Source organism: Dermacentor albipictus, chromosome 6 (genome assembly GCF_038994185.2).
Source record: "Dermacentor albipictus isolate Rhodes 1998 colony chromosome 6, USDA_Dalb.pri_finalv2, whole genome shotgun sequence".
Classification (NCBI taxonomy): Eukaryota; Metazoa; Arthropoda; class Arachnida; order Ixodida; family Ixodidae; genus Dermacentor; species Dermacentor albipictus.
In genome coordinates this window covers 114,469,201-114,481,626 of record NC_091826.1, presented here as the reverse complement: position 1 = coordinate 114,481,626, position 12,426 = coordinate 114,469,201, and the positions used below count along the sequence as shown (strand labels likewise).

Genomic DNA, 12,426 nt, shown 5'->3' with positions numbered 1-12,426 from the left:
CAGACCAGTTCGCCATTTGCCAGAATGGGACCTGCACAGGCTACACGCAAAAATGTTTTGTTCAAATAAGTGGTCTAACCGGCCAGCTGCGGCCTCTTCGCACAAATGCGTATATAACGGAATATTTTATCTTACCCCGGTACTTGCTAGTTTTGTCCTGTTCTGCTTGAGCCCGTCTCGTCACTGACGCAAGCGACTACTGCTCCAAACCGATTTCGGGGATCGCGCTTCTCAACGGGTGACCCTCTTTTTCTTGCGGCTCAAGAACAATTATGTTTTCCCTCGGCTGTAAGTTTGTCTCTCGCCTCCGGTGGTGCTCGACGCAATAACAAAGCTTCTAACTGCTCTTGGCTGTCCACGTCTTTGTGCTACCGGTAGTTACGCGTGCGTCCATGTGCAACTATGCCCGCGGAAATAATATTTCTATGAGGTAAAAGTTGCGGCTAGTTGATGAGTCACCCTGAATATGCTAAAAGGATAAGGGTACGCATGGACAGAGATAAGAAACAAGAATCAATATGAACAACGCTATCCCGTATTGTTTGTTGTTTCCTGTATCCGTCAATCTTTGCCCTTGCTGTAAGCTTATTCTGGTTGCGTGAAACGCTAGTGCGAATGCACACGTCGTCTCTGAGGTGGGCCGTGATAGACATGCCGAGATCTAGGTTTTAGGGTACCATCAACGCGAACCGTACTAGAGCTTGCAGACGTACATTATTTATACAGTGAATAATCAAGCTTTCGGAACTGTCCATACTACCAAAGTATCACATGACATTGGTCATGATGCGAGAATACCTAGTTAAACGAAGCGATAGCACAAGCCGCAAAACTGATGTCGTAAACTGGCGCACTTTTGTCGTAGAAACCAAGAAACTTAGTCGCCTGGGTGTCGTCTCTTGTTAGGCCTAACAGTGTTAAACGCAGCGCTTATCGTAACGGTAGCTGCAGAACAAATTAACACAAGCCCTCTATTAGCTCCCTGAGCAGATCAAGAAAACCCATCAGGCACTTGCTTGGTGGAACTCACGAAAATAGGCAGAATACGGGTATTGAGCACTTATCATTACGATAGTAGTTGTATGTGCACTTGAGGCGTGTTTGCCTCAAGGTAGCCGCTATCGTGGTATAGACGTGTATGCATAGCACGCGCGTGGTGACCAGAGGTACATTTCACGCGGCACGATAAGTACTTGCTTGGAGCAACACTGGCAAAGAAGAATGAGCTCAAAGGAAAGTTCGTGTGGAGACCCGGGGGCAAGGTCCTAGCAAGGAAAGACGAAGATAGTCGTATCTTGCGGCTATTCTGTTCCGACGACCTTGCAAAAATTATCTACACATTGCATCAGCTAATTATAAGCTTGTTGTGTGTTTACTCTAGGTGAGTACGTGTGGCGTATACACATCAGAAGTATATACCACCACATTTAGGACTAATCAATGTATTTTCTTTGATTCATTTCAACATTAAAAGTACAGAACCAAGCTTGACAGCCTAAAATATTTCTTGGAGTCTCCTGTGCTGTGATTTGAAGTCATTGTTTTACGTAGACTTGGCTGACTATTACCGATGATACACCCGTCATTAGCAATTACACATGGATATGCTTGGACCACGTAGGAATAAGAGGAGGTGGTGTGGCGGTTGATATCAGTCACCCCTAAGCTTTGAGCATCATTGAGGAGTACACAATTGCAAATGTGAATATTGAATGATTATTTGTTAAAACATCTTAATCTCAGCTTGATGCCGTATATAGACAACCAGCTGATTCTAAACGTCGCGCTTTAGACTTTCTTGAGCAATTGCTGAAGAATTATTTCAGGCAAACATGTTACTTTTCTTGTTGGTGGTGTTATAAATATTAATAAGGTTAGTTATGTCCAGTACGCAATGAACTATAAGAGTGATTAAGTAATACGGATGTGAGAATTTGGCTTCTATTCCCACAAGCACTGGTTCTAAAAAAAGACTAAATCATAGACGTCCGTGTTACGAATATCAGTGTATCAGAACTGATGGGTGGAGTGATAGCGACGATCAGCCCGTGTTTTGTGTTACTGCTCACTTCACACGCAGGTAATATCCCCAAGGACGCAAGTGTCAAGTGTTAAGCGACAAATCGCGTGAAATTGCTTTTTTCGTTGGTGGAGACTATAAACTGGACTAGCAAGTATGGCTGCAATGAACTGAATGATGCTTACACAAACTTCTACACAAATCAAAAGTGAGTTATGATGATGAGGTTCCTTTACAATGTGGCCAAAGGAATAATGAAGCAATAAGGAAACCGTAGATTAGCCGAGCACAACACATAAGGATAGGAGAAAAAGCACCACCTACCACACTTAAATTCCTAAGCGTGGAGTAAAGCTAATCAAGGAGTTCAAAAAGATTTAAAATAGGCTCACTTCAGACGCGTAAAGGAAGCAAAAAAAATAATTTATGAAAGTTTGGTTCTTCGCCATCAAACTAACATAAAAATATATGGGAAACAGCAAACAGATTGACAAGCAGAAAAAAATGCAACTATCAGCGTACAAGACAGTGAGATAAATGGAAATGCGATAGGAGGGCAGTGTTTGGCTATGTGCAGTTTTGACAATACAGAATGACCGTTCGGTTTTTAGTGCTTTATACCGTCCTCCTAGCGGTAACAGGTCGAATTTTCTAGAATTTCTAGATACGTACTTATTTGGGTAAATGGCAATGATCGTAAGCTAGTCCTTGCCGGTGATTTGAACATCGATCTTGCTAGATCGTGGCCTCCGCATGTTGAATTTTGTGAAACTGTTGTATGTAATGGTTTTATCAATGTTAGCACCCTCCCCCCCCCTCCGAATTGAGAAAGACGTCGCGACATTAATTGATGTGTTCATTAATAACGTGGAAGCCACAAAACGTTTGTCTGGCGTGCTCTGTGCACCCATTAGTGATCATCTTCCCATATTTATGTTCATCAACGAAACAGTGCCTCATACGCCGTCCCAACTAAAGGAACCAGTGGTTATTCAAGATATCAATGAACACACATTGATTAAATTTCGTAATAAGATATTGTTAATCGATTAGTCAGACGTATTTCTCAAGCAGAAATCGGAGGTTGCGTATAATAGTTTCCATTAAAAAATTCAACAGGGCTTACAAAAAATGCTTTCCGTAAAAACAGCTCAAGCATGCGCGCAGAGCCTAGAAACCTTGGTTGACTGACTTGCCTCCAGGAAATAAATCGCAAAAATAAATAATTTGAACTGTTCTTGAAAGATAAAAACGAGGACACGTTTTAAAGCCCACAGGAATAAAGTTAACGGTCTCTTACGCTATGAAAAGAGAACATACCTAAACAAGCCGTTCAACACTCATGTAATGAATCAATCAGAATTTCCTTGGAGTTGACTGAATAAGTTCCTTGGCTGTAGCGGTGATAAATTCAGGCCTACTGAGCTTGTGTTAAACAGTGAAACTCTCTGCAAGGCGGATTTGGCAAATGTGTTTAATGACGATTTTGCATCTTTAGAAAAGAAAGCGAACAATGCGGCGTGTGCTACATAACTGATAGGACCTCTGAAAGCGCGTCTGTGGTGCCGACAACGGCCAGGGAAGTTATTTACGCTTTCTCTTCTGTAAAAAACAGTCCTCGCTGTGACGCAGACGACTTACAGATTCGACCTATTAAACAACTGTTAGATATTATTGCTTATGTACTGGAATATATCTTTAACCTTATTTTTTTCAAACGGAATCTTGCCATAAAAACTGCAGGTTGTGAAAGTGCTAGTGTTGCACAAGGGGAGAGATAAAAATACGCTTAACAATTACAGGCCTGTATCAATAGTACCCGTCATATGAAAATGTTTGGGAAAACTGGTTCAGAAACACATGGCTTTTTTCCTTGATAAGCACCATATCATCACTTCATCGCGATTCAGATTCATGAAAGGTCGCTCAACTGAGCATGCTCTGTTAGAACAGCAGAATTTATACTGGATGCTTTGAACATGAACTGGATAGACTCGTAGATTACTCGAAAGCTTTTGACACCATAAATAATGTGACATTGTTAAAGAAATGCTATCATTACGGCTTTCGAGGTGCTTTTATACAGCTGAATGAATCTTACCTAATGTATCGTCAGCAGATCTTTGTCATCAATAATCACGCCTACAATTTACAAGCACTTTCAGCGGGAGTGCCTCAGGGTAGTATGCTGGGACCCCTGTTATTTTGTATATATGTCAATGACATTGTAAATATAGACACGGCCGTGAAGTATGCAGTGTGTGCTGATTATACAACGGTACTTCTGAGTGCACGAGCTCATAAAAGCATAATAAACGACGCCAAAAAAGTGCTGACGAAGTTATCATCCTGGGCACATGTAAACTCGTTAGCAATAAGCACTTCCAAAACGAAAGCTGTTTTGTTTAGGCCTAGAAATAGAAAAATCGTCTCCCACGTACGGTTAAAACTTAACAATTGAGAAAACCAGATGGTACCACATTTCAAGTGCCTAGGTGTAACTTTAGAACACGACATGTCATGGACTACGCATGTGGAAACACTGCTTTCCATTACATCCAGGATCTCGAATATTCTGTCAAGGGTGCGTTTTTCATTACCAAAATCAATGAAACTTCTTATCTATAAGTCTGTGTTTTTACCTCATATAAACTACTGCCATCTTGTTTGGGGCACGACGACTCGAACAAATGTCCGCAAATACATATAGTACAGAAATAGGCCATTTGTGCTATTGCGAATGTTCCTTATGGGAGTCACAGTGGCCCACGTTTCAATGAAATGAATCTGATTACCCTACGAGACTCTTATCACACAATTATTATGAAGCGGTACCACGTAGGCCTCAGAAGGATTGCATTTATAAGCACCGTTTCAAAACTAACGCGCAGGGCACTTACTTATAATACTCGTCTCGTTGAAACGTGGGAGATTGCGCGAACGCGCACTTATTTTGGGAAAGAAATGCTGCAATTTCTTTCGCCGTTGTACTTGAATCAACTAACAGTCTGAAAATACCAATGAAGGCCCTTCATCGGTTTTTGTTGTTGTTGAACTCACATGTAATGTTCTACTTTGTTTATGCCCCGTGATCGCTTTTCTTATGCTACTACTGCACTAATGCCTGTTGTATCTTGTTTTCTTTTATACCGGGTGATTCTGTCAATTTCATTTGCATTATTTGTATGTTCTATTTTTACTGCTGATGTTGAATTTATGGAATATAGTGTATTCATTGACTGCTTTAAACATTAACACCATGCACTGTAATTAAGTTTCCTTTGTATCTGTATTTATAATATGTCTGAAATACTTGTTTGGTTTACTATGCACAATTTTTTATTTGTTGTTTTGCCTTAAATACATCCTTAAGTTGCGGTGTTCGCCTATCCCTGCCCTTTGTACAGGGTCGTGGTCCGAGTGAAGTCCGTGTAGCGGCTTTGTTACCACGGCCATCAGCATCCCGAATGTCGGAATAAAGTTCGATTTGATTTGATTTTGCAACACCATCAATGAGTGTTTTATAGAATCATAGAAGGCAGAGAGCGCAACTATAGGCAGTCAACGAGCACAAGGTGCATCAGTTCCTTACTAAATTCTCTTGTTTTACACCACCCCTCCCCGCAAGAGACTGAAGAGTCATTTAATAGAATAAAAGAAATGAAGTCGCCGCTGGGTAAGATGAATTTAGTGCTCAGCCAGTAAAGTATGTTTCCGTGTTACTAGAAAACGCTCCCGCTCATATTATTACACTAATGTTCGACACTGGCATGTTCTCTGGTCAACTTAATATAGCAAGGGTTGTTCCAACATACAAATCCGGAGACAAAAAGTCCTTACAAATTATCGGCCAATATCGGTATTGCCTGTTTTTCGAAAGTCTTGAGAGGGCAATTAATAATCGCATAAACAAGCTCCCGGGGAAATAATATCATATCTAGTTCGCAGTTTGGATTATAAAACTCAGTTAAGTCAACTGGGTAAACGCTACTTCATGCAAAGGAGAAGTAAGGAAAGGAGTATACATAAAGGCTTTTACTAGAATTGCGAAAAACGCTTCTTCTGTTAATCACAGTATACTACTTGTAAAATAGCAATGTTTTGGAATACGTGCGACGTCGTTGAAATCAATAAACTATCCCTAGAAAAGCTTCCAATTGGCAAATGTTAACAATTATTCCTCCACATGGTTAAATTTAACAAATGGAGCACAAAAGGATCGATATTGGGTCCTACCCTGTTTTTGTTATACATCAATGACATCACTGAGATTGACAACACCCTTGATATTATTACGACGCAACCAAGAGTGGCGCCAATCAGAACACGATTTGACCTGTGGAGGTGAAATCGGCCTCGATAGCCATTTTTTGTGCGCATCGTTGTGTCTCTTATAATTATTGTAAATACACCTTTATATATGACATCTTCCACGAGAGAAATCGGTGAGAAGTGCGGGTACCCACGAGAAACAACAATGGAGCTCCGCAGTGGTCGTCAGCTCGGACTGGACAATATGATGGACGAAACAGGACCCAACATGGCGCGACCCACATCAACGCCCAGCAACCCGACCGTTGTGCTGGCTCAGCCGCGGGATCTAGGAACGTTCTGCTGCATCTACCACCTCGACGAGGCAGCCTGGATCGCCACGTGTGAGCGTGTAAGTGAACGCAACCCATGGGATCGGACCATTATGTTGGCTAACTTTGCCTTCTAGTTATCAGGCATGCAGAAAGTTGGTATGAGTTGGTACTACTCGGACACGGGCAAACCGATGCTGAGCGACTTCTTAAGCCTTATCACCGGCCGGAAAGGCACCGTTAACAAAGAACTACCGATTCGCGCCAGACGTTTACAGGATCATGCGTCTCTTATATACAGAACGTGCTGGCTCTGTGCCGTAAGGCCGACAGCGATACGGCTGAGTCAGACAAGTGCGGGCACGTACTGTAAGGGATCACTGACGATGCTTTCAACCTGATTATGTGAGAAAATTGTGAGACAGTACAGGACATCATAAAAAAGTGCGAACCGTGTGAGCAGGAATCCGCATTGCAGCGCCGTTCACAGGTCCGCTGAACACAGCTGCGACATCCTCTTGTGAAGACAGGCCAGTTCAGTGAACATCGTGACGCAGATAGTACTGCGAGAACTTGAGTCCAAGGCTCCTGCAGGCCTTTTTCCTGCACACAGTCAGCCGATCAACTTGCCTAGAGCACAATTGTGCATGCAATATTCCGCGAACCGGTTAATCTTGTAGTTCATTCTGTATGTGCCCTTGCCGCTTCACAGCTATCTCAAGTTCCAGGTGCATCGACTGATAAGTGGTATCCTGCACGCTAACGAAATGAAGTGCAGTGGCGAACCGCACACGATCGTCCAATCTGTTCTGCCTGCCGGCGTATCGGTCACGCTGCTCGCCATTGTAACAACCGTACTGTCTCCTCCCCTCTGCGTAGGCCATTCGCCAGTTATTATCGACCCGAACACAGCGAGCGTCGTTACCGGCCTCCATTCATACCGCAAGAACTAAACAATGGCGCTCGTGCTCCCTGAAACAATCCCTCGTCGTCATTCCGACGTCCCCAATCTCGCTCAAAATTTTCAAGCTGTCAGACTGACAAGGATTAGGAGCTACGATCGAAGGCCAATATGTCGACAGCCTTGAACTTACCACTGACATTGCCCTGCAGAGCAACTGGGGGCACATGGCAACAATTGATTGAGGATCTTAACCAAGAAAGTGAGAGGTTAGATTGATGAATAGTGTGCAGAAGGTGAAGATATTGAATAAATTGTCAAGGAAACAGCAATTCATTACCTCCACTCCGCCTCTAGAGTGTGTACAGGAGTAAGTTTACCTACATCAATTACTCACAGGGAACCATGATCATGAGGCGGAAATTTAGAGAAGAGTGAAAATTGGTCGAAGCGCATATGACTAGGATCGCTAAATCATGACTGGGAGATCACCACTCTGGTTGAAACGAAAAGTGCACTATCACTCCATTCTTGAAATACTGTAGTACTGTCCTATGGGGTAGAAACTTAGAGGTTAAAAGTTAAGTTTGAGAACAAGGTACGGACCACTTAAAGAAGCAATGGAACGAAAAATGTTAGGCCTTACGCTAAGAGACAGGAAGCGAGTGGTGTGGATCAGAGACCAAACAGTAGTTGTTGTATATATTAAGACAAAAAATTGAAGCTTGGGAGGCCGTGTAATTCGTAGGGCAGGTAATCGGTGGTTCATTCCAAATACAGCGGTGGTATACTAGGGGAAAGGAAACTGTCGAACACAGCAGAAAATGCGGCAGGGCAATGAAATAACGAAATAAACAGGCTTAACTTGGAATCACCGCTCGTCAGCAGTAATTAGACATCAATGGGAGAGACCTTCATCCTGAAGTGAACGTAAAAATAGGCTCATGGCATTTTACCACATCCAAAGTTCATCCGAAATATTGACGGACTGTGCTCTTTAGTCGCAGTTGGCACCGTACTATTTGGGCAGTTTCTACTTTGAACAAAGTCCGTCAGTGTCGCAAGATTGACGACTTGAATGGATTTGATACGAAGCCAGGCAAAATGTTGAACCATTACGTACTTCGTTTAAGGTGCTCTGCATAATTTTGACGTGCAGTTGATCGCGTGTTTTATAAGGTTAGCAAATTAATGGAAGCGTTGGCGCTGATGATTGTGACGATGTCAACCGATTAGCGTTGACTTCTGTGAGATGCCACTTGAGCTATGATAGATAGTGTTGTTAGGGGCTCGAGAGCGTGACATCACCAACATACGATTCATTACCTGTTTCGAAAACTGATGTGCACGCTCCTTTAGGCATTTCGCTTCTTTCGGAATGCGGCCACCTGAACCTTCAAGACAAGCGCTTGGCATGGTGCGAGACATCATCGTCTTTTATCAGCTGAGGAAGAAGCCAAGAAGAACAAGCAATAAATGCTGATACGATGTTAAAGCACGATAGGCAGTGAAAGTTGCGCGTATGGGTGTTGCGTAGTGTCGTTTTTCTCTCATAATTTGGGAGGGTTAGTAGCCGTGGCTCCTTTCTGCATCGTTTTAGGGGTTCTTTCATACCTCTCCGTGCCCTCGACAGAGATCCTATGCGCATTTCGTCGTCAGTTGACGCTCGCCTCCATCGTTGACCGGTTACCGAGGGAGCTGATATATACCCTGCGTGCAGCAGTAGAACTACACATGCAACTGTGCGCCGCGCGACCACATACACACCGATGAACATACGGGTGCTGGTCGCCTTGCCTTCAGGATACCCGCCGTGATTGCTTAGTGGCTATAGTATTGGGTTGCTAAGCACGAGGTCGCGGGATGGAATCGCGGCCACGGCGGCTACATTTCGATGGGGGCGAAATGCGAAAACACCCGTGTACATAGATTTAGGTGCACGTTAAAGAAACCGAAGTTGTCTGAATTTCCGGAGTCCCCCACTACGGCGTGCCTCATTACCAAAAGGTGGCTTGGTCACGTAAAACCACATAATCTATCTTTTTAATATTTTTTCTTCAGACTATATGAGCTACATATTATGCAGCTTTTTTCATTTCCGTATTTTCTATGCATATAAAGACATTTAGCCGCGTAATAATATAGTCGTGGTAGTGTTGCTTTGTAGCCCCTTACAGGTAGAGTTAGCATGCCCGACATGGTCAGCAGTTGCTCCGCTAGGGCCTCTTTTTCTACACCAAATATGTCACCGTGTGTCCATCAGTCCTGTCTCGCCGAAATGTAAGAAGAATGCGTGACGCTTTCACTTCCATTCTTTTGACGGCTGTGCGGTGAACGGGCGAGCGTGGTTGCCATTTGTCGGCCGTGCCGCAGACGCCATAAAAGGAAGCTGCCAAATAGCGGAGTGCAGTCATTTGCTGTTAACAATATAGCCTAAACCAAGGTCAAGTCACATGGTCGCCGTGGCGAGGCCGAAATGTGCTTACAAACCAATGAGCAGCAACACCAATTGAGATGGTGCGATTGAAGCTCGACTACTTCTCGCGGCGCAAAACACTTAGTTGATGAAAATTGTGCATCCATTACGTCACCAGTGGAGCCGTTTGAAAAAATGGCTGTGGCTTAGGTAAGGTTAAGCCCAGGATGCGAAGCATACTAGCCTTTATTTTAGTTGTTGAACCACTGTTTAGCCTGGTGAACTGCTGTTGCGTGGCTATATTTGGTTCGGCTAGACGAAGAAACAACTCATGCGTTACTGCTTCGCCTTCAAGAGTGGAACGCGACAGCGGTCCCGTCGACCCGCCAAGGGGTGTAAGACAATGGGCTACAGGGCAGCGACTACGCGCCCCGCATTGGACGCGGTGAGCGTCGAGCAAAGCAGCGTTCGGCGCGGCGACGAAATGTGCGCCTGAGCAAGAGACGCACGCCTTAGAAACAGCTCGTTTCTAAGGCAACACCGCATTCACTAGAGGCGCTTTTGTACCGCTTTGAAGCATCGTACTCGTGGCTCAGTGGTAGCGTCTCCGTCCCACACACCGGAGACCCTGGTTCGATTCCCACCCAGCCCGTCTTGCAAGAGTTGAGCCAAAGCCACTTCTCCTCTGTCGTGACGTCACGGTGTCACGTGGTTTCATGGCGACACCGCCGCGCCTGAGGAGCTGGGTTGAGCTCTCGTAATATGCTTCGCATAAAACGTACAATGTCATTAGCATAAGAAAATGTAGAGTCACTGGCTGTTTTCTGCCACCCGCAAATAATTATAAATACTAAAGTGTGCAGACTTTCTTAAGTTTGCTCGTGGAGATGGGTGTTGGGATATGCCGATACTGTATTACCGTATTTAACGCTGTAATATCGTCACAACTCTCTTATTATTAATCATAAAAAGTAATGGCAATATACAGGGTATCCTGCGTAACACGAGCCAGGGCTATAAAAATGAAAGGCGCCTCGGAAGTGCATTGAAATGAGGGCATAGTATTCGTAATAGCCTATAGTAACACAGGCAAGTTTTTTGTTTTAGCCTTAACTAGATATTTAAGGTAAATTACTAAACTATTTCATTATTGGCTGAGGAGCTCATACGCATGTTTGTAGAGCACCTTCAGAAACAGCCGATCGAGTTGTTTGCTGTGCGATATGTCTCACGTAGTGCTTTTTTGAGGATGCAATGAGAGCCCGCGAAATATTGCAAAAAAATGAAGTCATGTGACAGAGTGCTTGCGCAGTTAAAGCCCGTTATTCTTTCATTTGTACTGCCATCCTTAGATCTTTCCGCCATCCCACTCTCCCCGACGTTTCCTCCTCGCCGTCTCCTGTCGCGCCAGCGTCCTCCGCTCCCCCATTGAAGTTTGAAGTTTATTTCCTTTCTTCATTACAGAAAGAGGAAACAAGAGCTAAAGGCCATTCGGCCTGACAGGGGCTCTTGCTCCTAAGTGCGTTCGGCTTGCATAATGAACCGTTGTACAAACAAAAAAGCAAATATAACAGGAAAACAAGCAAGTACGATGTACAACAGACAAATAAACAAGATAATGTGTACATTATACAATGACTATGTGTAAAAGACTTTTATGCTTCAGTTTTTGTCTGTGCAATCACATTACCGCGCAGACTAAGGAATACATATATAGTGCATTATTAAAAAAAAGGTTTAGTACGAGAGAAATTTATGTATAATTAATTTGATAGTGTATGAGTAGGTTTTTTATACCTTGCTTAAAATTAGGCGCACAGAAATCAATTTTTTGTTCAACAATGTTTAGTAGCCTAGGTATTTGATAGTTTATATTCTGACGTCCGTAGTTTGTACGCGTGAATGGTATTTTCTTGATTTCATAACGTAATGGGTATCGAAAAGAAGTGGGTATACTGAAAACATGGAGCCTGTGTTTTTTTATATGTAAGAGTAATCTATAATAAAATACTTGATTTGCTCGGATCATTAAATGTTTGTCGAAGAGATTGTGTGTGGGTAAGTCACGCGGCCTACCATGGTAGTTTTCAAAAATTCGGAGTACTCGTTTTTGCAGGCTTAATAACTTATCATAGTTTTTTGTTGTAGTTGTTCCCCAGATCAAGACACAATAGGATAGCTTCGAGAAAAAAAGGGCGAAGTATATTGATTTCTTTAGCCATAAAGAAATTAAATCACCTATTTTGTACATACAGCCTACCACTTTGCTAAGATCATTAGAGAGCTTATTGACATGATTATCCCAGGAGAGGATTTCTTGGAACCATACCCCCAAAAACTTTTGCGTTGTTACTTGTTCTAGCCTCTTTGCTTGAAATAGAACAGTTATATTAACAGGCAATGGCTTGTTTATCGGTCTAAATATTATATATTTGGTTTTATTGACATTCAATTGTAGTTTGTTGATGTACAGCCATTCAGATAATAAATTTAAATAATCATTTAT

General features: G+C 43.1%; 2 protein-coding genes across 2 annotated transcripts in view; both read right to left on the bottom strand.

Moving 5' to 3' along the window:
- The window catches only part of LOC135908314 (uncharacterized), a 494,518-nt gene that overhangs the window by 402,937 nt on the left and 79,155 nt on the right, over positions 1-12,426 (bottom strand). The window lies entirely within an intron of this gene.
- LOC135908315 (uncharacterized) overlaps positions 1-12,426 on the bottom strand; it is a 259,955-nt gene that overhangs the window by 171,968 nt on the left and 75,561 nt on the right. The window lies entirely within an intron of this gene.